The sequence below is a fragment of the Pseudopodoces humilis genome, chromosome 1 (assembly GCF_049639895.1).
Source record: "Pseudopodoces humilis isolate 2021_Gansu_Grassland_sample_001 chromosome 1, ASM4963989v1, whole genome shotgun sequence".
NCBI lineage: Eukaryota > Metazoa > Chordata > Aves > Passeriformes > Paridae > Pseudopodoces > Pseudopodoces humilis.
In genome coordinates this window covers 2,222,349-2,249,113 of record NC_142200.1, presented here as the reverse complement: position 1 = coordinate 2,249,113, position 26,765 = coordinate 2,222,349, and positions in this window count along the sequence as shown.

Genomic DNA, 26,765 nt, shown 5'->3' with positions numbered 1-26,765 from the left:
ATCTAAAGTAAACTTACTCTTTTTCAGTTTGAAGCCATTCCCCCTTGCCCTGTCACTCCATATCCTTGTAAAAAGTCTCCCCAGAAATTTTTGTAGGCTCCCTTCAGGTTATGCAAGGCCACTGATGTCTTTTCTTCTCCAGGCTGTACAACACAAATTCTCCCACCCTTCCCTCACAGCAGAGCTGCTCCATCCCTCTGACCCCCTTGGTGCCTCCTCTGGGCTGGCTCCAGCAGCTCCAGGTCCTTCCTGTGCTGGGGAACCCAGAGCTGCAGGTGGGGTCTCACCTGAGTGGAGCAGAGGGGCAGAATCCTCTCCCTTGAACTGCTGGGAGGTCAATTCCAAGAATTTGTGAGGGAATGCAGAATGGATCCCCACAATGGGCAGTACATGGCAGCAGAGCCAGGAGGTTGTTTTGTGGGAGTAAGGGTGTGGGAAAAGCACCCAACCAGGCAGTGATAAATCCATGACTCCCAAAAACAGCCCATTTCCATCTGTGCCACTGTTCCTTTCTGACCAACTTGGTACCACACTGGGAAAAGCCTGACCTGTGACTCCCTGAAAAAGATAAGCTCTGCTTATCAAATTTGGCTGTTGGCATGAAGGGCTGAGCAAAGGGAACTGTTCTACTGCCAGCCAGTTTCTTCCCTCCACTAAAAACAACTTTTCATAGATGAGAAAGGATTTACAATATCAATATGGGGTTACTGTCCTCTGGTAAAAACCCTGGAGTTGGCACAGGAGAGCATGGGCAGCTCCCATCTCCCTCAGTTTGGGAGGATGAAAGCAGAGCCTGGAGAGGAAAGTGTTCAAGCCATCATCCAGCAAACCAAAGACACCAACAATTGTAGAAAATAGCCAGAAAAATAAGACCCAAGTGAAAACCAGATGAGTTCTGGACACTAAACCACACTTCCCAGCACAAAATCAACTCTCCTCCCTTTGCCATGTGGCTGCCTCATCTTCCCCCATTCCCTCTTTTTGGAGGGTTTCTCTCTACTTTGATTTTTTGCCAATGTTTTTAATTCCTAATTTAATTTTTAACTCCTCTCCTCTGTGCAGAACTTCCCAGCCAAACCCAGTGCATCAGAGGTGGAAGGAACAGTACCAGTCACCATGAAACACCACTGAAATGATTTTCCAGTACAAGCTGAAACTAAATAACTCACTGTAGTCTGAACATCAATCCTGGGGAGTTACTCCCAGCTCGGTATTGATTGGATATGAAAGGAGCAACACTTGGAAATTAAGATAGGGCTACCAACATTTCCCCAAACTTTTAAACTCCTTTGTGGTGTTCCTTTCCTTCTTTCCTCAGGGTTGTTTGGGTTTTTTTCCCTCTTATTTTTTTTTCCCTTTTTGTTTCTTTTCCTTTTGCCAGGAGTGAACCAACTGTGAGCTTTCCCCAATCATACTTGTGCTAGTCAAGTCTGATTCAGAAGCAAGGCAGCAAACAAGGCCTCAGGGTAGAAATCAAACACTGGAGTGCTCTGTGTAGAGAGAAAGGAAAAAGTTTCACCCATGTGCTTATGGTATTGGAAGGAGGAACAAAATTCCCTGGAATCAGTGGTTTCTTCCCTTTCTCTCTCATTGAGTTTTTGTTTGTGTTGGATGGAAGTCCTGTGCTTTGCAGCCTGTGCACTGTTAGATTTGTCCTTTGAGGGTTTAATGTCCTGAATAATAATGTTCTGGGAATTCTGATGCTTTCTGGCTTGTAGGAGGACTGGAAATGAGAGGAAGTTTATTACAGTGTACAGTTACTAATTATCATTCGGAATTCTTATTCATCTGGAAGCATCTGGGAGCCGCAAGCACACGCGGGAACTTCCTTGTGAGGCTGGGCTCTGCATTCCAAGGGCTCATGGCAGGGGAAAGAGGTGCTTTAACCAGTCAGGTGTTGGAATCCAAAAGTTCATCCTGGTTATCAACCCCACTTTCCTGCTAATTATCTCTTACCCACCACCCCTCTGCACCACTGATGTTCCTTTCCCTGGTCCCAGACCTGGAGGAGTTTTTCCTCATCCTTCCTTACTGATTTCTCCATAACCCCATATCAAAGCTCTCTTTTTCCACTCAGGGCTGCATTCACACACCTTCAGAGCAGAGACTGACTCCTTTGAGGATGCCATTAGTGGTGAGGTGAGTGGATTGGGCTCTCAGCAGTGGATAAAGTTTTAATGCAGAAGTTGCCTACTTGTGAAATTAAGTGGTGAAAAAACATTGGAGAACTCCTTTTCCCATTTCTTTTCTGATGATTTGTCAATGCAAAGGCAGATACTTAGGAGTCTTTTTTTCACACAGGGGACTTGCAAAAGCAGGAGGAAGTAGCAAGGATGGAGGGATATGGAAATAGGCTGGAGTGGCATGAAAATTATTAAGGAGAAAAAGGAAAGAGGAGTAGGAAGCAGAAATTGGGAGCAGCACCCAAGATAGGAAGAAGAATTCACCCCATGGTCCTAAAACACTGGGGAAATTCCCAAAGAGGAAAGATAGTCAGTATTAAAATGAACACTGATATTATCCATAGTGTGCTGGAATCACTTATGAATATTGGTTAGGGAGTTTAAAGCTCCTGCAGAAACTCAGAATTCGTCTCCTGACTCCGTATTCAGGGCAAGGGACTGCACTGACTCAGCAGGGATGGTCATGGTCAGTCCCTGGTGAGGTGAAATTGCTCCTCTCCCAAGGCTGGCTCCAGCACCCAGAAAAACAGTTCTGTGGGTTCCTGCACAGAAAAAAAATTTAAAAATTTAAAAAAAATTTAAAAAGTGACATTTTGGTGAAGTAAGGCAGCAGGTGAGATAGAACAATTGTCTTTCTCACTTTTGAACTTCCTCATGCCACGTTACCCTGTGACAAACGTGGATGGGGTGCTGGGGGGGCTGAGAAGCAACGTGAATTTTTGTCCTGCATCCGAATGAAGGAGAGAGAGTGACACCCAAAAGACACATGTGCATCTCTGGGCTAGAACTGGGAGGGGAGGGAGCAGAGACCCTCCTCCTGCACATCTCCATGCCCTGCTTCTCCCACTCCTGCCGAGGTGCCTTTGAGAGCTGCTGCTGTGGCAGGTGAGTCAGTGTGACAGCTCAGGCACGGGGCAGCCCCCTCAGCTGCCGAAATGCCAGCCAATCTCCCAGCAGGCTCAGAGCCCACTATTATAAATGCATTATTTTCCTCCCTCCCCTCTCCTTCAGCTGGCGTGGTGAGTCAGTAATCAAGGTTCTTTTGTCATTTTCTGGGGTGTGGGGGAGCTGCTGGTGGTGCTGGTGGGCACAAAGTGTGTGGGGCAGGTTTTTCTGCATCCTCACACGGATCATCCTTCTGCCCCTTCCTAGGCTGAGAAAGCACCACCAGCTGTAGGAAAGGGCAGGAAAAGGGACAAAAAAAAGGGACAAAAAGGGGGTAGAAAGGAGGGGGGAAGACAGCCCCACTCTGAATTTCAACACTCTCCATTCTGATTCACAGAGGTCTTAAATAGAGACCAAGATCCTTCTCTGTTAATGACAATTGTTCAACAGATTCCAGGTGGGGTTTTAAAGGGGAATTTAAAAATCCCAGCAGCTCTAACACCAAAGTTCTGGCAGAACTTGGAGGAGCTGGTGGGCAAGGAGAAGAACATCAGCCCCTTTGTTTGGCATCTCTCTGCTGGTGTGGGCTGTCCCCTGTGGAAAACAGGACAGCAGCAGGGAAAGTTGTGAGGGGAGGAGGGGAGGGAAGAGAACAAGGCAGGTGGTGCAGGGTGGGTTGAATTTTCACATCTGGCTCAGGAAAGAAAGTCCTGAGGAGAGGGGAGACAGAGGGGGATACTGCCAAGGGGAAGGGAACAGCCCGAAGTGAGGTGGGGGCAGAAATTCAGCCAGTTCCCACCATGTGACCCCTCAGACATCTGTGCAGGAGCCTTTCCCTGGGATGGTACAACTGCAGCGATGGATTGGTGCAAAGGGCAGCACAGCCCTGAGCGGCCGAAGCAGATGTCAAGGAATCAAAGAGTCTTGAATCTTCATTCAAGATCTGAATAAATGAACTGAAAATACATCTCTGGGCCACCCCAAGCTGAGCAGGACTCAGAGACCTTCTGAACACGAGCTGGGGTGATGGTACCAGGCAGCACCATGTGGATTTTTCCGGTGAGTGTATCCAAACACTTCTTAAATCCATGCAAGCACCAGCAGCATCATCCAGCAAAGAACTTCCACAGCTTAGCATGAAAGGGTCTCTCCTGGTGTTTATGGTGGGCTCCTTGTTTTAGAAGGAAGTTTAAATTATTATTAATTTATTCAGCATCTTTTGGCCCCTCGTATTTCCCCTCAGCCATCAATCATTTTTCCAAGCCATCCCTTAGCACACCACGAGAGCCCTCCCTACACTGCAGGATGCCTTACGACAACTGAAGCATTGGTGATGTTGTGGCCTTGAGGTTTTTGTGGTGCCCAGGGGGTGGGAAAGCTGTCAGAGACCTCCCTTGGGTACTGAATCCTGCACAAGGGTAATCTCTCCATGGGAACCAGCATGGGAACAGTGCAGAGAGGGAGCTGAGTAGATGGGATGCAGTCAGAGAAGGTATGGAATGAAACACCACTGGTCCCAAGATCATATTAATGCTCCTTCATATTAATGTACCATCCCCACCTTCAGGCATTAATTCCCACAATTTTCCCAGTGTGTGTGCACGTGGCTTTGTGTAAAAATCCATGGCTTTAGGAAAAAGGGGACCAATCATTGTCCAGGGCTTTCAGGAAACTGCCAGTTTGTGATTTTACATTTGGCTTAAGTTGCTGCCTGCTGAGCCCAAGGCACAGTGTTGTCTCCATGGATGTGATCACAGATGGGATCACCTTTCCCTCTGACTATTCTTTTGGAGAATTTGTGGTTTTCTGCTGGATCAGTGAGCGGAGCAGTCACTGTGCGTGACCACACTCGCCAGAGCTGACACGTGAGAGGCTGTGTGAGCACATCACCAGGGATGCCAGAGGAAGCAGGACTGTCCCTGTTTTGATGGCAACACAAATCAGTCTTTGATTTTCTTAATCTGGCAGCAGCTGCACCTTTCGAAGTGGTAGAGGATGATATTGCAAACCCAAACCTGTTTGATCAGTGAAATCCCCTGGATTTGTCTCTCTTGATTGACCCAGAGTATGATCAAAGCTTTCCTTTCAGCTGTGAGCATTCAAAATATCTTTCTGATTGAACTTCTCCTTATTATCTAATAAAAGCTGACATGCAACAGCCACTTCTTCGCATGAGACTCTCCTCCAGCTTCCTGTGTTTGTCAAGAGTTACCTGAAATTAGCCCAAGAATTCAGCAGCTCTTGGGGAGAGGAATGGGATGAAACAATCTCAGTTTTACCAGTCTCAGATGGATTTCCTGGGAAGCTGACTGAAAATGTTGATTAAATGTTCGAGGTCGGGTTGGATGGGGCCTTAAGAAACTTGGTCTATTGGAAGGTGCCCCTGTCCATGGCAGGGGTGGAACTGGATGGTTTTTAAAGTCCCTTCCAACCCAAACCAGTCTCTGATTTTGTGGTGTTGATAGAAAGAAGAAGACATGGATAGAGAGGAGAGAAGTGGACCTGCTTTACCAGCATGGACTACCCAGAACAGTGACCACAGGAGTAGCTCAGAAGGAAGAAGACCACAAAATGGTGCTGCTTTTGCTGCAAGTTAAGAGATTTTCGACTCTATTCCAGGAGGAAAATTGCACTTCAATATTTCCTAGCACTGAAAAGATATTTTTTTATTACATCATATTTTTAGTTAATTGTGCATTGATTCGTTTTTTATTCCAGAGGAAAAAAAAAAAATTAAGAAACAATTGATAGCCTGCTTGCTTTACTAACTTCTGTAACTGCAAAATTGCCCAGAGCAAGGAGGGAGGTGCTGATGGAACATTCTCTTTGCATATACCTGGAGAGCAGGTGGGGTGTTTTTTTCCCTCTGTAAAATAATTCTAACATACAGCTCACCTAACCTCACTTGTTGATGACAGCAGACTGGTTGAATTATGCTGAATAGGTCCCTGGGGCACCTGCTGGTTACCAGTGACACCATGACAAAGGCAGAATCAGAATCTGAGTGGCGCAGCTCAGGGGTGGACCCGCATTGATTTCCTTACAGTTTGTTCCCTCAATTAATTGTCTCTTTTCAGACCCACTGTGTGTATTTTTCCTTTACTCTTTTATCTCAGATGCTCCCAGCTGAATTGCTTTCTTTGTTATTTGGCTGCAAGTTTCTGTGCGGTACTAAAACGTGGCCATAAATGTCCTATGGAATTGGGTATTTTTGTTGGATGTAGGATTGGGTGAATGCACCCTGCACCAAAGCTCCTCCAAGTGTCACAGGCCAACTCTTCCAGGACACAAGAACTGTTACACTTCCAGGATGTTTGTTGCTGTTTTCCTAATTTGTATTATTGAAGAAAATGTGATTAATTGCATTATGCTTTGTGCCGCTTTAAAATACTTAGTCAGAGATAATTCCTTCCCGAGTGAACTGCCATCTGAGGAGACGAGATGAACACACAGAGGCAAGGGTGGGGAGCTTATTATCCTTTTAGTGATGAGGATTTGAGGGATTTTTTTTTGGTAGAAAACCTCAGCATCTTTCAGAGGTGACTCAGCCCAGCTTAAATCTGAGTAATTTCTTATGTCCATGTCTCTCTTTGGAACACAGAAGAAAGGATGATGTGGTTCCTCATGGACATCTCCACATGGATCTTTAAAGGTTTTATCCTTAATATTTCTGTGCAACTCAGGTGAAAATAGGTCTGAAGTTTTCTCCAGGCATCTCCTCGTGTCTTTGGTCACTTGAACACCACCAAATCCCTCCTGAGCCACCAACCCACTCCTGAGAGGAGCAGGGAGACACCTCAAAACCTGGTAACAGGAGAATGAGGGCTGGAAGCCAATGTGCAACTCTGATTTTGTGCATTTTACCCCAGTGAACAGTTAAGAATTTTAAACATTATTCCTTTTACTTTTTTTTCCCCTCCTCTGGCTGGAATCATCATTTGTGTGCGCTCATCCACATAACGTCCTTAACAGAGCAGCTGAGCTTTTTATAGAGATCAATAAAACTTAAAAGGTAGAACAACTCTGAGTTTCTCAAGCCCTTTATAAAAGGTTTGCCCAGGGCTGGGGTTGCTGACCCCTTTGGGGTGATGGTTAGGAGAATAAAAGCCCAGACAAAGATAAAGGTGAGTGAGTGTGGAAAAAGGGATTGTGGAACTTCTAATACAAGAGAATGTTACAAATGTTCAGGTCACTGGAAAGGTCAGAGCTACAAGCTGCATAAACACAGGGGTAAGTCAGGCTGGTAATGAGCAAGGGCATAAATTGATGATGCATTTTTGTCTAGGGAAGAGAATGAAGGTTTGGGAGAATCCTTGGCAGTGCAGCTGAGGGGTGGATCCAGAGCTGAACAATAAAGAGTGTGCATGTGGTGATAGTGAGGCTTCATTTCCCGATGTACAGGGATCCACTTCCTCCAGGCACTAAAGGTTCCTGGGGGCCTTGGTGTGTTTGGCAAAATCAGGAGCCAACAGGGTTTCCAACCAGAGAATCACAGAATCATTTTTGCTGGACATGACCTTCAAGATCATCCAGTTCCACCTCCCTGCCATGGACAGGGACGCTTTCCACCGGATCAGGTTGCTCCAAGCCCCATCCAGCCTCAAACCCAGCCGTGAGTCCCTGTACCAGTCCAATGAGGTCTGTAGCTTCTCCTTTGCTCACCAGCTTTCTGCTGAGCTATTTCCAGCTGCATTTTGGGAGCCTATCCCCTTTTATTCATTTCCCTTGGTGGCAGATGCATGGTCTGATAACTCCTGTACCTAATTCCATGGAGTAGCTCTGAAATTCCACATCTGGCCCGTGGCCAGAAGGTGCTGTGTGAAAATTAGAGCCGTGATTAGCTAAATGACATTTGATATCATAACTGGAATCAGATTTGAGTCAGTCCCCATAAGCCTGCCCAGAAAATCACATCGACCTCAGTACAAAAGCCACATCCATCCATCCTCTCCACATTTTTGTGCTGAGGAACTTGGGAGTGCACACCCAGAGCTCCTGGTGCTGACGGGAAACATAGGTCCTGCTTCCAGACAGCCAGACCATGAGTCCTTCCACATCGTTAAAGGGATGGTAGTGAAAATAATAGAGTTTCCAGAGAGGCAGATGGCAGGAATGTGGCAGCCAGAGCAGGCAGCTTGATGTTGTGCAGCAAAGTTTGATTAGACGAGTTCAACTCATCATTCAGTTCCAGTTCTCAGCAGAACGGGCACTGTTCCTCGCCAGATTAAAAATTCATATGGGTATGGGAGGGAGATGAGAACGAGCTTCAGGACCTCCAGCAAAGGTTTGGATCTCAGGCAGAGGTTCAGAGTCTTCTTTTTGCCTGAAATCCTTTTGCTTCCACACTGCAGAGCTAGAGCTCTTTGGAATGTAGCTCAGCCTGCTCAGGGCCTGGTTGGAGAAGGAAATTCACATCACGCTTTCCTGAGAAATGTAGGCCTGGGTCAGAATTGCAAATGCCAGATCTGGAATTAAATTCTTCTCAAATTTCAGAATACCCAAATTTGAGATTCTTGCTTCCATCTATTTTAGAGAAAATATATAAGGCTGAAGCTTCTGCTCCCCTCTGAATTGATGTGTATTTGGAAAGCTTTTATTTTTTAGGGTTTTTGCAAAAAAATAATAAATTGTCCTACAAAGAAGTTTGAACATAATTTTTACCAATTGACAATGTCCAAGCATTTTGAAGCTTCATTTTTATTTTCCTATTATTTTTCTGTTTGTTGGTAAAATTAATGGTTCAAATAGCTCATCTGAAAGTGATAAGCATGGTAGATTTTGAAAGGATATGAGGCAAATCTATGTCCTCATAATTCCCTAAAAAGTTTCTCTGTCTGAAACACTTCTGAGACCACTTTTCATGCATTTATTGCTCTTTAATTCTTCCCTCCAAACAGTGAACTGAGTAAGGTAGGTCAACAAAAAATACATCCTCCAAAGAGCTGATGACCAGGACATGTTCATATTTTAATTCTGGAAGGATTTTTTGTTGTTGTTGTTTGATTGTTTTTAACTTGACCTAGATAACACATCATCTTCTTAGATAGCAAATGTCACAGTTACCTGGACACTCACAGAGAAATATAATTTCATATTCATACACCAGATGTAGCCTGTCCACAGAGACTTGCACCAGCCTTTGGTCTAATGAAGGAGCAGCTGGATTGAAGGAAGACGTACTATGGAACAGAAGAAATGCATAAATTATGAAGCGTTTTCATCAGCTAAAGTCCTGCTGACATCCCACATTCACATTTCACTAGGAACCTGGAAGCTGGTTCTTCTTCTCCAACTTCACTGAAAGCAATGTCTGATTTTCTCCCAGCTCTGTCATTCCTTTCTTGCCTACCTGTAGCCAGTACCCCAAAGGTGTTTTTACAGAATAACACTTCATTCTGACTCATAGCCCTCCAAAGTTACAAGGCAAGAGGGAGAAAAAAATTAACCTTTAATCCTACTCTTGGACTTCATTCCTCTGACACTTATTCTTTTCAATTGTACTTTAGAATACTTCTAATGGTTCTGATTATCATCTTCAGGACTATCCTGAAGCTCTCCAGACTCTGATGTGTGCTCAGAATTCCAGATGAAATGTTCTTTGTAGCATTTCTTGGGCAGTCACCCAGGGATGGTTCAGATTGTTGCTTGCTTACGTTGTGTGCTACACGTAACAAAATAAAGCACTCAGCAGCTTCCCTCAAATCCTACTGACAGTGAAGGTTCCTGCAGTGTCCCTCAGGGCAAAGTGTGCTTTCTCAAAATCTTTAAAGCCATCTCCTGAATATTTTGATGGAAAAAAAAGGCCAAAGGTGAGCAGGTTGCCTGTTGCACAAACCAGGGGGATGCTTGTGTCCCTCTGGCCAAGGCAAATTGTTTAAAAATGAGTGGCCTTGAGTTGTCCTGGTGTGTTGTGCCCATGAGCAGTGGGGAATGGGTTGAGCTATGTCTGTCTCTGTAGTTTTTACAGCCCCATCATGATGGGACCTGAGTAACCATCCCATAAATCAACAGCAAAAGTCTGGTCCTTGTGGGCCAGACGTGTCCTACATGACTGGAGACAACTAAAACAATTCCTGGATGATCCCAGGAAATCCTGCAGGCAGTGGAGCAACAGAACAGCCCTGCATCCCTAAGAGATCTTTTTTTCTTGAGTGTGTTGGAACATCTGGGTTACTAAAGCAGAAGACCAGATTCCTTGTTTCCCTATTTCCTTTCGGTTTGTTTGGGTTTGTTTTATTTTTTATTTTGTTTTTTTAGGCTTCTATAATATTCTGTAGAAAAAAAAAAAATTGAATATTGACCTTATCCTCGCTACAAAAATTCCAAAATTTCTTGGTTTAATTGGTATCTAGCACAATTTCTTGTAAATCACACTGTGTCCTTTCCCTCAAAAAGGAAAAAAAATCTATCAGAGTTGTTAGTCAGCCCTAAGGATCAGCTGGGAAGGGTGGTCACAGACTCAGGTGCTAATGACTGGATCATCTGCTGTTCTGAAAGAAAAGTGGGTTGATTGTTTTAAGGAAGAACAACCCTCTAGGCTGCCAGACATTGAATTGATCTGTTCTGGTCTGGGAAATTGTCTGTTTTCCCTCCCGATGGTGAAACCCTCACTGCAGCTCTTCCATTTCAATTAATTCTGAGATAAAATGCTGACTCTCTGAATGGAGAAGTTTGACACTCCAGTGGCCAGGAGAGCAAAGGTGGAAGTTTTCCACTGTTTTTTTAGCACATGGGAACAGGCTTGAGCCTGGTGTGTGTCTCCATGGGACTGTGTGCACAAGTCTCTTCTTCAGATTCACATGCAGATAAAAGGTGTTGTTCATCTGAGGATGAAAAGACTTAATTCTGTGCAAATATCAAGGTCCAGCTTGACTAGTAAAAAAAAGACATTTCTGTTCTTTAATACTGTTATGTGTTAATATCTCTTCAGTGAGAACAAGTCCTGAAGACTAGACACCTAAATTATGAATTGATACATGTTTTTAGGTAGGGATAAAATATCTTTTAGCTTCTCCCAGCATCACTTTTCATGATTTTTGCTGGAAGTTTCTGATCTACGTAGAAGGACTTAACTCCCCTTAGTGTCTCTTCAAGTTTTTAGATTATTTTTGCATTGCAGTTTTACCATTCACTCAGTCTTCAGTGAATGCATTTACACCCTTTGAACTAAATAAAATAAACTTGTGTTGCTGATTTGACTGGAAAAGAAGTGGTTACTGATGGCAAAAATTGAGTTCAGCCTGTGGAAAATTTAGCAGTGGTTCCTCTCACATAAGCACCTCTGCAAGGCTTTGGGAAGTGTTTCAATTTAATCTCGACACCCTCTGGGGTTTTGCACCTGTCAGAAAGGTGTGAGGTTATGAAAGCAGGAAAAGATCCAGAACAGAAAGCTCATTTGTGCTTGCCCTTCCCAGCAGCATCTCTGAGAGGGAGTGGGCCAAGCAGGAAAAAACTTGTATTTTGTACAGGAATGAAATGGGTCATCAACCTGTAAGTATGAATATTAGTAAGAAAATTTCAGAAGTGAGTGTTTGGGGACATCAGGGAAAATAAAGTCACTGCAGTTTCCAAATGGAGTAATTATTGTTCACTTTTAAAAATATACTTCGATGATGCATTGATTATTGAATTACAACTCCTCTATTCCAACCTGGACATAGGATTAGCTCAGAGATGAGTGCAGACAGATAAACCTCCCATGAATGTTTGAGAACAAATAGCTCCTGATGGGTTGATCTCTGTGTCATCAACATCACCCATCTGAAATAGTTCACCCACCTTCAGTTCCCTGGTCTGGCATCGTTCCCAGTGACTGGAAAAGGAACCCACATAACCCACATGTTTTAAAAGGGAAAAAAGGAAGATCCAGGGAATTACATTCTTGTCAGTCTCACTTCTTTTTCTGGCAAGTTCATGGAGCAAATCCTCCTGGAAGCTACGCTTTAAAAACCAAGGAGGTGATTAGTGACAACGAAAGTGGCTTCACGTGTCTTTAGGATGAAGGGGGGAAGGTTTAGGTTAGACAGTAGGAGAAAATTATTTACTCAGAAGGTGGGGAGGCCCTGGCACAGGTTTTGCAGAGAAGCTGTGGCTGCCTGGAAGTGTCCAAGGCCAGGTTGGATGGGGCTTGGAGCAACCTGGGATAGTGGAAGGTGTCACTTCTTGTGTCAGGGGAGTTGGAACTAGGTGGTCTTGAAGGTCTCTTCCAACCCAAATAATTCTGTGATTTGTGATAAAACCTCTTAGCAGTACATAGTTTTTTTTACAAAGCATTAAAAAAAAAAAAAGCTTCATTCTTTAGTCTGAATAAGAACCAGGTCACATCCCCACCATCTCCCATGAGCTCAGAACGTGACCCCAGATCAAAAGAGAAGATTGGTGGCAATTGATGGCAACCTCAAGTGAAGGAAGTGAATTTCCTGGAAGTGGAAGAACTGCATCTTTTCTAAGATTTTATTGCCTGGCTCCTGTCCCTCACTGTTCCCCTGGTGCTGGTGGCCCCATGGAGGATTTCCAAGCTGTCTTTTCAGCCCAAGCAGCAGAATCAAACAGTGTTTAATGCAGAGATGATTGTCATGGAGCTCATGGGACATGTCCAGCTGTCCTTTTCCACAGCACTGGTGTTACTGCACATTTTACAATTTTCACCATGACACAAGGAGGGAAGGATCCATAATTCCTGTGGAACCTCCCTCTCTCAGCAGATTACTCAGAAGCCTTCTCCTAGATTGACTATTGCCCTGCTGACAAAAAGTTTTTCATATCTAGTGATTATTTTTATTGCAGCTTAAGTTTCTTTTCTCTTTCAGACCTCCTGGGAGGCTCCTGCTGCTCTCAGCCATTTCTGGTAGAGTTATTGACTTCCAAGGAGCCTTGTCAGTGCTGGAGATGGACAGGAATGGAGAGAGACTGCAGGTGGGATTAGAAAAACATCTCAGCAGAGATGTACTCTGTGTAGGATGTAGAACTTTACTGAGTTCTGGAACATAAGGAGGAAAAAATATCCTCTTTCCTCTAGCCCAGAGATTCCCAAGCTGTGGGAGTTTCGGCACACCTACCTCTGAGAACCTTCCCCAAGCAGCTGTCTACAGAAATTAGTGCCTGCAGAAAACTGCAAGGAGGAATATCTTGAGCATGGTGGCACCAGATTGTCTCATGACTTTCCTGTGCTATGTCGTTGGTTTATATCCATCTGTTGTTTCTTGTCCCATCTTTCATCCAAAGAAAAGGACTTTGCAACATGTCCAAGGGATTAGACCTTCATGTAGGGAAGAGATAAAAGCAAAGTACAATGAGAGGTAAAAACGGAAGTTGAAGATGTTGTCAGTCTGAAATGTTATTGGAAAAAGATCCAGGTTAATTCATCCTCTCCCCCATTCTTTGGCTCTTTCTCCATCAGCTATTGGATCACCCTGGTGATTTGCTCTGATTTTGCTAAAATATTGAAAACTAGGCCCTACCTTTAAAGCTTGTATTTCTTGAGCTGCCTGATCAGCACTCCGTGCTCTGTCCTCTCCTCTGGAATGTGTTAATGAGCGAGCAGCAGAGTGGGAAATTCCTGCATCGGGGTTTTTCCAGTCACATCCTGTTCCTAATGCAACTGAGCATTCCTGTCTTTGGGAACACAAGCATTTGCACATCTCAGCAGAGGTGAAGATTGACTGATAATATTAATAATGTCAAATCACACTCCTCTCTTCTGTAATACTCTCAGGTTATTTTACAGATAATAAGAATGAGACAGACAGGTGCAATGAGTCTTAGGATGTTTTAATTTCATCTGATTCTTTGTTTCTACCGTATTTTATTGTTTCCAGGAGGAGATGCTTGGGAAATGTAGACTTATGACACTAAATTAACCTTGGTGGTAATTCCACAGCGAGTTCAGGAAATTGTTTTGGCATGTTGAGAAGGAAAAAAGGTGACCTCCACACTTAGGTCTCCTGAGAAATTAAAAAAATAATCTGGTTATCATTTCAAGGCGATCATTTCAGCCCTCTGTGGTGTTGTCCTATATATTTTTTTGCTTCTTGTTCAACCCCAGTCTTTGATCAACCACAACCCTGGATAATTTCCAGCTCAGGGCTGACAGTGGATGACATGGTGTTGGATCAGAGACAACAAAGCCTTCCTGAGACTTTGGACTATGGACTATATGAACGTGTCAGGGTCATGTCCATATAGTCCCTTAATCAGCTCCTGCTTTTGATTTTTCTCTGGAGGAGCCTGACACCTGAATTCCTGTCTGGCAGCCATAAGAGAAAAAAACACAAACTGTTAAGGTCATAGAAACTTGACTTCTGCTCCCCTGAAAGACCAAGTACAGCAAAAGGACTGTATAAGGAAAAAAAACCCTATCTTTCTCTTGCTGTCCCTACCAGAAATATGGAAAACTAAGAAATTGTAGCTTTTAAAGGTGGCCTGGGAAGAACTTTCTGTAGTAGAATCACAGAGTAACAGAATATTTTGGGTTGGAATGGACCTTAAATCTCATCTAGAACCAAATCCCTGCCATGGGCAGGACACCTTCCACTATCCCAGGGTGCTCCAAACCCTGTCCAACCTGTTCTTGAACATTTCAAGGGGTGGGAAAGCCACAGCATCTCTGGACAATCTGTGCCAGGTCCTTCTCATCCTCACAGTGAAGAATTTCTTCCTAATATTCCAGCTGTGTAGACCTGGTGGAGCTACAGGTTGTATCCAATGTGATGCAGATCTATGGGAAAACACTTTGCCACCAGAAATGGCAAGGAATTGATGCTCAGCCTCTTCAACAGCCCCTGCTTCTCATATCAGGTAAAAAAAGAGTGACTTTGGAATTCTTTCAATTTGTAACGTGAAAGACACAGGGAAAGGGTCAGGATTTTGTGAGTATTTAAAAATATCTGGGCAGGTTTCTGAATGAGGAAAACCAGTTTGTTTCCTTTAAGTGTTGTGAAAGGAAATGGGAGCTAACCAATAACCCAATTTTCTGTGTTCTTACTTGTATCCTGAAGCCTTGGTTTTCAAAAGCACTCAGGTCCAGGAATAGCATCGTGCAGGGGGAAGTAAGGCACTGGGACATTGTAGTGAGAGCACTGGCTGTTCCTACAGGAAACGTTGTTGATTTTGGTGCAGAAATCAGAAGTGAACAAAGAAAAGAAATTCAACAGAGAAGGATGCAAGCAATCTCCATCCTTCTTTCCTCTAACTCAATAAGAAAGCTGAGAAAAAAAAAATTCAAATTAGTTAAATATTTAAATGAGAATTGCCCCCTCCTACTCTGCCCTGGAATTTCCAGAGTATATAGCTGTGGAGGTTTTACTTTTGCTACCTGTCCAGCTAATTAATGCCTGCCAATTTACTTTTCCCACTCTTGCTATTTTTGGACTGCTATTTTTATTGGGAAAAAATAAAAAAAAAGAGAGAGAGAAAAGAGAAAGAGAGAGAGGAGGCTAAAAAAAAAAAATTATTTCATCTCCTCTGATGAAAAGAATATATTTCTGATGTTAATTCACATATTGAAGCTCTTTCAAACTTTCCCACATTTTTTCTCCTCATTTAAATACTTTTATGCTTTCTTTTTTAGCCATGTAATGCACAATGAGGATTCCATTCATTTTCTCCATAGTAACAATTTTATGCTGGTTTCTTTTTCTTCCCTTCTCCTCCTAGGTGCTCTTGTCACTGAAGGAAGCCTGTCAGTGGCCAGACTGATGGAGTGCCTTTGTAGGTACTGTTAAATCCAAAGATTCAGCCATTAACTAATGTTTGCAGTAAATTGCAGATGCAAACAGTTCCTTGGGACACAGTGACAAAGCAAATTCCTGAAAAAATCAGTGACAAAGTGAGTTTCTCCAGTTCTTTTTTAAAGTTCTCAGTCCTGCTAGGCTGAGCTGGAGCCAGATGCTTTTCCTCGTAGGCATCCTGACAGATTACAAGGAGGGTCGGAAGCGTCACTGCGAGGCACTGGAGCTCATCAACATATTGCTGACAGCTGTGCTTGGGTCCCTCTCCATCTTCCCAACTGATCATCTGTAAACAAACAATAATAATCCAGGGTTGAGTTCACAGTCCTGATTTATAGCCATGGACTAAGAATTCATCACTGGTGGAGTTTATATTTTTCTGCTAAAGGAGGAGTAGCCAGAGCCGTGAAAGAACAATTAATATTGATATACGTGGATGTGCTGACAGAAATAAACCCCAGCATCCAGCCAAGCCATATGTGACCCTGGAGTAAATCACAGGAACAAGAAAACAAGAAGCCCATGCACTGCTGGTGTGCCAGCCCATGTCAAGCTGGTGAGCTTGGTGGCAGGTCTGACAGGTCCGCAGATGCAAGATAATCCAGGCCATTCAAGTGCTGTGCACAGAAGGGAATCTCTGACACCAGCCCTCTTCCCTCTTCCAGCCAGATGAGTCTTCAGCTCATGTTCATCTCCCTGTGGTGGAGGTGGACACCTAGGAATGACACCTAATGTTTTAAGGACCTTGTAGGTCAAGTGGATCCTCTGCAGAAGCCAGGGTGGAACCAAGACAAGTCTGGGGCATGTTTCAATTTAATTTCTATGCTTATAACTTGTCTTTCAAAAGTTCAAGAGGTCTGTGGCAGATAGACCATTCTAGAGCTTTCCCAAAATCTTTTCCACAGTTGCAGGATGCAGTTCTCATTGTCAGGGGAATCTCTGCCTTTGTAGCAGAAATGCCTTGCAGCTAAGACAGAGCAAGGGTTTTGGTACATCTGGTTACCAGACTGGTAACATCATGGCCAGGCAGTGAAGACTGACTTGTTCTCAGACATTCAGCATGGTATTCACCTGGTTTATCTTCAAGGATGGGATTTATCCTAATATTTGTGCATTTCCAGGGGAAAGGTGCCTACTGAATAATTCAACCAGGCTCTCTTTCTGGAGGAAGAGTCAGTGGCACTGAAAAAGTTCAGGACAAGATCTGGTTTACCCTGAAGAAGATGCTTCTCTGAGGTTTTGTGAATAACATCCTGCTTTCACTGAATGTGTTGACTAATTCTCCATTACTGAAGTGGGTAGTGGATGGAAATACTAAATATAGACAGCTTAAATGGGAAGGGTGGATCCCAGAAAAGCCAAATAGTGGAAATACTTGTAAACAACTCCTCCATATCTTTATCTCAGAATGTGATCAAAACCATCCCATGATAAATGTGCAGATAAAGTGCTCAGCCATCTAATGGAAGTGTCCACCAGGTTTAGGATTTAGATGGCCTCAGAAGTTTTAGACAGCCAGACCCTGAAAAAATGTATCCTCACATCTCTGTCTGGAAAAATATCACTTAACACTGGCAGCACTAAATCCTCAAATCCAGTCTAGGAATACTTTTTTACAAAAATTCCTCAATAGGAAAAGGATCCAGCTAGGTTTTTCCAGTATTAAAACTCAACCAGATTATGGTAGGACACGTGCTTTGGACTCCATAGACATTTTTAATCACTGGGACTTTGCAAAGATGAAGGACAGCATCCAGGGACCACTGCCCCATGGCTCTAGGCATGGTACCAAAGCCATACCATCATGATGGAGATGTCCTCTCCTTTATTTTCCCTAAACTGCTTTGAATAAAACAGTGCTGTTTGCAATAATTCATACATTTTCCTGTCTGTGACAAAAAATGAAAGGAAAAAAAAAAAAACTCATCCCCCTCCATTCTTATTATTAGAGGTTTTTTTTTTTTAATGTTCCTATTCCCACAGCAGGAGCTGAAACCCAAACTTACTGACTTCCTGTTGGCCTGAATACTGCTTGTGGTTATTACCACTTTGCACCAGATTCCTGCCACTGACCTTGATGGGAAAACTCCTTAACCCACTTACTGAATCCCCCAAGTCATCCTGAAGCCAGAGAGTAAGAGTTAATAAAGTTCCTGCCAGGTTTCACAGTGTTTTTGGCTGACCTGTATTTTGACTTGTTACAGGATTTGCCGTGTAAGAAAAACCCAGGGGTAACACTCCCAATGCTGAGCACACCGAGATGACTCTGGGGAACGAGACTGAACTGTGGTCCTGCCCCTGATCTACACCTGAAAAAATTCACAGAATTCACAGGGTGAGGGGGAAAGAAAGGGTAAAGACAGAGAAAAAATTAGGTGGGTCGGGAAGGGAGGATTCAGCCTTCTCGGCAGTAAATGCACTGCATTTCTGAGTTCTCTCTTACTTTGAGAAGGGGCTGAGTTATGCTGAGTTATGTTGTCTTGCCGTGTGTAGCACAGGGGACACTGAATTCATTCACTTTGGGGAACAAGAGACACACAGAATCACAGAATCACAGAATCACAGAATCACAGAATCACAGAATCACAGAATCACAGAATCACAGAATGGTTGAGGCTTGAAGTGACCTATGAAGGTCATCTGGTCCAACCCACCTGCTGGAGCATGGCCACCTACAGCCAACAGTCCAGGATGATGTCAGACATCTCTTTAATATCTCCAAAAATGGAAACTTCACAAACTCTCAGGGCAACTTATGACAGTTCTCAATTACAACACTCAATCACCCTTAAAACAAAATAAAGTGTTCCCTGCTGTTTAGGAGGAAATTCTTGTGCTTCAATTTATGCCCCCTTTTTCAGGTACCACTCAAAAGAGCCTCTTCTCACTCTCCCTTCAAGTATTTATAGACATTAACAAAATCCTCCCAAGTCTGCTCCTCTCCAGGCTGAACAATTTCAGATCTCAGCCTTTTCTCATGGGGGAGATGCTCCAGTCCCTTCATCATCCTCAAGGCCTTTGATGGACTCTCTCCAGTGTTCTTGTCTCTCTTTTACTGGGAAGACTGGAATGGGACACAGATTCCAGGTGTGGCTCCTCAATGCTGGGTAGAGGGCACAGATTCAGGGCATTACAGAATCACAGAATGGTCTGGCTTGGAAGAGACCTTGAACATCCCTTCCTTCCAAACCCCCTGCCATGGACAAGGACACCTTCCACTATCCCAGGGTGCTCAAAGCCCTGTCCAACCTGGCCTTGGACCCTGCTGCAGAGAGGGCAGACACAGCTTGTCTGGGCAACCTGTGCCAGTGATTCACCAGCCTCTGAGTAAGGAACTTATTCCCAATATCCCATCTATCCCTGCCTTCTGGCAGTAGGAAGCCTTTTCCTGTGACCTGTAACTCCATGGCCTTGCCCAAAGTCCCTCTCCAGCTCCCTTGGAAACCCTTCTAGCACTAGAATTGGCTCTAAGATCTGCCCAGGGTCTTCTCTTCTCCAGGCTGAACAGCCCTAACTCTCTCAGACTGTCCTCACAGCATAGTTTTTAAATTTCTTTGAACATTTTGCCCAAGCTGACGTTTTCTGTGGGTGTCATAGCCAGCTCCTCGTTCCTGGTGCAGCGATGAGAGCACCACCAGCTTTGCACTTGCAGTGACACAATTGCCACTGCTGCTACCTGGCATTTCCATGCTGCCAGGTTCAGCTGAAGTGACAGTGTTGGAAAGACAGTGTAAAAGAGAAAGAAGAAAGCTGACAGCTCCTTAAAAGCCTTGTACAAATAGGACAGTACTTGTCATAATGCTGTTCCAAAATCAGTCACTTGGACTTGATCTGCAAGGTTTGCAAAAAGCTGCTTGTTGCCTGGGTTTTGCTGGGAAAGGTGGTTTGATTTGGCTCCTCTGGGTTTAACATCCTGAGCAAAGCTGGGCAGATGCCATCAGTGAAAAACAGCTTCAACAAGGAGGAAATAGGGCTGAAGAACAGAGATTTATCTGAGACAAATCCGGCTGCAGAATTTTCAACTGCAAATGGACATAAACAGGGATTGAAAAAAAACCACTTTGTTGGACTGAACAGAAGAGCATCAGTGAAGCATGTCCCAGTGTCCTTCATTTGTATATTAAGAAAAAAAACCAAAATATAGTTTTGTCATTTCTCTAAAGGTTCTGTTTGTCCAACCTTGCTCTTTAAATGGCACTAGTTAAATATCCAAGGGTTTGAGATCTTCCTTCTCAGCACCACTTTCTGCTCTGTGACAGAGTACAGGCCAGTTGTCCCATCATTGTGACTTATTTGACAAGAAAGTCAAATCAATCATCCTCTGGAAGTTTCAGCCTTCCTCTGCCCACTGGGATGAGATACTCAGGGAAGAACCACAGGTCAGGCAAATCCTACACTAAAATGACACCATCACCTGAATTTTGAGACCCCCCAGAACTCTGCAATACATTTGGTGCAGACTCTGATCACTGAGGCTCCCCAAAAATCAGTTCTTATCAATAAAGGAGGTGACATCATCTCCCTGACCTGTGCAGAAGAGCAGCCAGTTGGGGCTACTAATTAACACAAGGAATGGTGGAGAATCGTGGAATCATTTGGGCTGTAAAGACCTCTGAGATCACCGAGTCCAACCCTTCCCCCAGCACTGCCAAAGCCACCACTAAACCACGTCCCCAAGTGCCACATCTACACATCTTTTAAATCCCTCCAGGGATGGGGATTCCTCACTTCCTTGAGCAGCCTGACAACCCTTTGGGTGAAGAAATTTTCCCTAATATCCAATCTAAACATCCCCTGGTGCAACTCAAGGCTGCTCCCTCTCATCCTATCCCCTGTGAGGTGTTCTCACTATGAGCTGCTCTCTGCTGAATATGTTGATTTTGCTCTGATATAAACCAAGGCTTCTCCCACACCCTGCAGGGATGGTTCCCTCTTGGAAGACTGCAACTCTCCATCTGTTTTCCCAATCTTCCCTTCCCTAGACTGCAGAAATGTCTAAACCAGTTGCAGACAGCCAAGAAAGAGTTTCTAATGGTTAACATGAAGAGATACCTGGAGATGGACTTTTGCAATTGTTAGGGAAACCCTTTTCATTGCCATTTTCCAAAATAACTCTTCAAACTTTCTAGCTCCAGGGAAGCTTTGGGAACAGTCCAGGCATGGGTGATAGATTGACCACAATAAGATGAGGATTGTTTATACCAGAACTATAAAAAAAAATGATAAAAATTTTGAGTAAAAAAACCCCTCAGATTGGGTGCACTTCCAATTAGAAGACAAGACAGCAGCAGACCATCAGGGTAATTTCCTACTTTTGTGGCCCTGGCACAGGTTTCCCAGAGAAGCTGTGGCTGCCCCAATCCCTGGAAGTGTTCAAGGCCGGGTGGGATGGGGTCTGAAGCAACCTGGAATAGTGGAAGGGGTCCCCATGGCAGGGGGTTGGAATTGGATGGTTTTTAAGGTCACTTCCAACCCAAACCAGACTACTTTTCCTATAAAGGGATGCTATAATGTTGACCTGGATCAATTCCTCTGGTCACGTAATGAGAAAGGAAATAGATTCCCAGGGTGCAGCAGGGGAAACATTAAACCAAGGGTGGCTACATGGAATATTCTTAAATAATGGAGGACATTTCATAAATAATCAGTGCCAAGTAAGGTAGAGCTGTCTTCTGACCTCACAAGAGGACAAAGAGAGGGCCCTGGTTTTGCCCAGGCAGAGATTGGTGGTCTCCCTGGGCTTTGAGTAGCCCTGGATGGAAGAACCTGAATTTATCTGGATCCCCTATGTCAGCAAGAAGCAGTAGGCACCCTCTGCAGGACTCATCTCCCTCCAGGGTCTCTTCCAGAGGGTGGATGAGATCACCCCCTCATTTCTCAGAGCAGCAACTGCTGATTAAAAATTCAGCTCTTTTGTGGTCTCCCATGCTCTGCCTGTCAGTATACAAACATGCCAGGCCTCAGCAGCACTAAATCATCTGTGTGGGAGAGGGCTGCAAGGGAAAACCAAATCTTGTGGGGCAGAAGCACATGTGGGCAAGGAGGGAAAAATAAAAATACTCCCAGTCTTGCTGACAGCTTCACCATCTTGCAGAAACCTCTCCTCCCTCAGGGCTTCAGCCTCCCCACCTGGGAAATACTGAGGTCAATAATTCGTGTACCTTGCCATGCTAAATAAACACTTCCAAACACACAGAGCGAGCGGCTCTCGCTTCACTCTCGTCAGGAGCTGGGAATGGGAGGCAGGAAAAATGCTGGGACCTTCAGGCAACTGTCTTCTTCATAGCTGGGGAGCGATTAAGCTGCACATTTAACTGCTTTGATATGTATTTGTTTTACATGAATGCAAGACCCAAGCTATTCTAATCGGCTTATTCGCTGACAATGGACCCTAAACTGTACATAAATGACCGTTAAATTATTAGCTATCAGAGAGATCTGCAATTGGATTTGGAATGGGAAAGAAAATGAGGGCTCAGAGAGGCAATTATTATTTCTTATTTTTGTATTTTTTTTAATTTTTTTTTTTTTTTAAAGCATCCTTATTATCTGTACAGGAGCCTTGCTTGGGAAACAAGTGCTCCCATTGGAAAATCAATAACGGGGCTGCTGTGATAGCAGCAGAAACCTGTTGAGTTTCAATTAGTGCTTGGGAGAGGTTGATCCTCTTCCCTGAGCCTGTCACTTGCTAATACCAGGGAAATTTTGGGGATTATTTATTGTTTGGAGAAATTTGAACCCTTGGCACTAAGAATTTGGGGCAGCAATAATTGCTGTCATGATCTGCAGTTAACCCCATCTCTTTTTTTTTTTTTTTTATCCTTTTTTTCTTGGACTTCTGAAGATGCCTGAGACCATGAGAGATTTTAAAGTGTTTTGTGAGAAATGCATCAGTAAGGAGGTGAGGGCTGAAGTTTGCTGCTCTCACAATTCAAGCTCGTTCCCTACTGCATCTTGACAGACGACTAGGTGGTTTTTTTTTGGTTTGTGCTCAGATTTTGCAATTAAATATTTATATAGTACCTGAAGCACAGAGGACTTGATATGTGATGGAAAGATGATTCCTACAGTCAAAACACAAAGTATCCTGAGATGTTGACTTGAGTCTTGGTCACCTTTTATTTGGCCATGTCCACCTAACTTGCTTTTCCAGGCTCAGCTGAAGCTGGAAAGGTCTAGCAGGAAAACCAAAGTGGGAATCCATATTTGTGGACTATTTTATAAGACCACAGAGCAAACAGAAAAGGAGGCAGGAAGGTAACACCCCTCAGGAGGACACAGGGTCAGCCAGGTGTATCCCAGGCATCATTTTGTAGGACATTGATGTGAATTGTTCTTTTCTTGCCTCCTTGACAAGCTCTGCCAGTTTTTTAAGGATGAAATCCCCTCAGGATACCAGATTATCTCACATCCTTCATGTCTGCTCACAGACTGACCCCTGATCCTAATGTCCACTGGTGAAACCTTCAACTCATCCACCTTACAGCTCTTGTCTCTACAGTTTTATACTCAGCCTGCTTTTTTCTTCCCTCCTCAAATATTTCTTCACACAGATCAACCTTCCAGGTGTGAGCAGGTGCTCCTGGACCTCCTGTGCTATGGACAACGTCCCCAGTTGTCCCTTTGACCAATTCTTCTGGCTCACTTTGCAAAATTTGTGGGCAGTCAGGGCAGCCCTTAGGAAGAGATGGAAACCCTGCTCTCCTGTGCTTTACTCAGCAGAAAATGGGGGGATTTTGCACTTGTAATAGGAATAAACCTTTGTTTTAATCAGCAAAGTCACACACAGCTAGGAACAGACTCAATGCAAGAGTTCTCAGGAGTCTTGGCACATTCAGGAAGAAATGAACCCAAAGCAGAACTGTGGAGAAACAAGAGACACTCTATAAGGGGTGGGGGCAGGATCCATGTCACCTGCCTGGCATGGTGCTGGCTACAGACCTGGGCTGGGTCACAGCTGGTTTGAGATCAGCACAGAGGTCAGCTCTTCTTGATGGTGATTCAAGCCAGACCATCAGGGAGAGGGAACAGTCGTGCCTCAGGAGAGGTCAGCTTCTTCATCTCTTCTCAGCTCGGAGAAGAGAAGCACCTGGGGAAAACTCCTGGTGACTTTTCAGTACTTAATGTGGGCTTATAAAACATAGGGAGAGTGATATTTTACACAGGCAGACAGTGAAAGGACAGTGGGGAATGGTTTTAAACTAAGGGAGGAGAGTTTTAGATCATATATTAGGAAGAAATTCATTACTCAGAGGGTGGTGAGGCCCTGGCACAGGTTGCCCAGAAAAGCTGTGGATGTCCCATGCCTGGAAGTGTTCAAGGCAAGGTTGGATGGGGCTTGGAGCAGCCTGGAGCAGTGGAAGCTGTCCCTGCCCACGACAGGGGGTTGGAACTCAGTGATCCTTAAGGTCCCTTCCAACACAAACCATTCCATGGTTCTTTCCACTGATCCACGAGGGCTCCTGCTGAGCAGCTTCCAGATTTTCAGATACTCAAAGTTCAATGAAGAGTTCCAGGGTTGGCAACTCGTTCAAAACTTTGCATCTGCACTGCTTTATGCATAAGAAAAATCAAAGCTTCCTCTCCCTGTCATGTGTTACCACTTGGTGGATTGACATGAAAGTTCCCGATCCTCCAGTGCCCCTCACAGAACAGATGTTTGGGAGAAGGGAGCATCGATATCATTTCACAGGAAGTTTATCAGTAGAGTTCTGACAAGATTAATTTCCTGCTTCAGACAATGATTCGTCTATTAGGAGGTTCTTGAATACTTAATAATTAATATAAATTATTAAAGAACACTGTGAGATTCACGGATACACGCTGGAGTGAGGCACACACCTAAAGTTGCAATGTGTCTGACAATTGCAGAAATGTTCAATATTTTTTAAATAGCCCTGAATTTATGAATGGGTGAATTTTGCGGTTCACTACAAGTCACTTTTCTCTCATTTTAGACAATTTCAGAGCAAGGGATTCCTTTATTCCCTGTTGGTGACTTAAAACTTGGAATCATGACTAGAATAAGGGGACTTCTATTCTGAAGTACAGGTTTGCACTTCCAGCTCCCCAGAACCAGATTTGCTGATTTTGTGACTTGCTTTAAGGCAGTTCAAAAATTTCCAGCTGAAAGAATTTTGATGGAAAATGTCGATTCCAAAGTGATAAAAACTCCATGTGAATTTTTGACAGAGTGGTTGATTATTTTTTAATCCTCAGAAAAACAAAAAAATCAAGATATTTTATATTCTTTTTCTAAAAAAAAAGAGATACTTCCTTTTTATTTTTATTTCTTTTAATTTGAAATGATATTCCATTTAGATATCTTTTCTGCTGTGTTGAGGAAACACATTATAAAGCTTGAAAACAACATGAAGAAATTCACTGTGGGTGGAAGACAACATTCGCTTAAACTCAGTTGTTCCAGGCTTGTTTGTCTGATTGTTTGTTTTCCATTTTCAGTCAGCTGATTTTCTTTTATTTTTCTTAGTTCCATTTAAGATCTGCCTCCGACTTATTCATTTATTTGCTTACCTTGAGGAATTGGCAGCAAAAATGGAAAACCTGTTATTCCCACATCTCAGTTTAGGAAATAGCATATCATGATCAGTGCCTCGAGGGGTCCAGAAATTGCTCTAGATCTAGAGATTGCATTTTAATATAAATGAGAAAAAGCAACAGACTAGAAATAAATCTAGAGTAACAGACAGAAATAACCCTAGAGTAGTAGTAATAATAATAATAATAATAATAATAATAATGAGAAAGTTGTGCAGAGAAGCTCTGGCTGCCCCATCCTTGGAAGTGTTCAAGGCCAGGTTGGATGAGTTCTGAACAACCTGGTTTTGTGGAATGAGCACAATGTGAGGCAGGCGTCCTTCATGGACATGAGGACATGATTTTTACAGTCAGAGAATAGAATCATAAAATGGCCTGGGCTGGAAGACACCTTAAAGATCATCTCACTCCAAACCCCCTGCCATGGGCAGGGACATCTTCCATTATTCCAGAGTGCTCCAAGCCCTGTCCAGCCTGGCCTTGGACACCTCCAGGGATGAGGTGGCCACAGCTTCTCTGGGCAACCTGAACCAGGGCCTCCCCACCCTCACAGAGAAGGGATTCTTCCTAATATCCCATCTAAACCTACTCTCTTTCAGTTTGAAGCCTCTGAGTTTCAGGTCTCTCTCCATCATTCTTCTTGGTTCCCTTCAGGTACTGGAAGGTCACAATTAGGCCATCCCAGAATCTCCTCCAGGATGAACAATCCCAATTCTCTCAGCCTTTCCTGGAGCAGAGCTGCTCCATCCCTCTGAGCATCTTCGTGCCTTCTTCGGACTCCTCCAGCAGCTCCATCTCTTTCCTGTGCTGGAACCCCAGAGCTGGATGCAGCTCCGCAGGTGAGATCTCACCTGAGAGGAGCAGAGGGACAGAATCCCCCCTTCACCAGCTTCCCACCCTGCTTTGGATTGGCTTTCTGGGCAGAAAATGCACATTTAGACAATGCCTTTCCACTCTGGCTTTAGGGAAGAGGAATATTCACTACTGGCTTTGTCGAAATCTCAGCTGCAAATACATCAAACAGGCTCAGGGCTGGAGTCTGGGCTTGGGTTTGGAGCAGGGTGCTTTGTTAGGCTGAACACGCTCTGGAATGGTGCCCACAGGGGGATGGCAACACCTTCTGCAGCTTCATTTGTCTGTGCTGCTGTGCTTGACAAACAGCATCTTCAGTGAAAAACAGGCTCCATCCCAGCATCTCCCCCAGGTGAGGATAGCCAGGGAACTAAGGGATGGAACAAGCTCTTTTTCCTCTTTTTCCTCTTTCCCTGTGGGCAAGGGATGGAACTGGCTTAGTCTGTGTGTCTTTTTCTTGTTCTTTTTTTTTTTTTTTTGGCTTTTCTTTGAACAAGCAAAGATGGTTAGATCCAAAAGACAGACTAGTACAAGTCCTAGTCCTTTTTACATCAGCTAA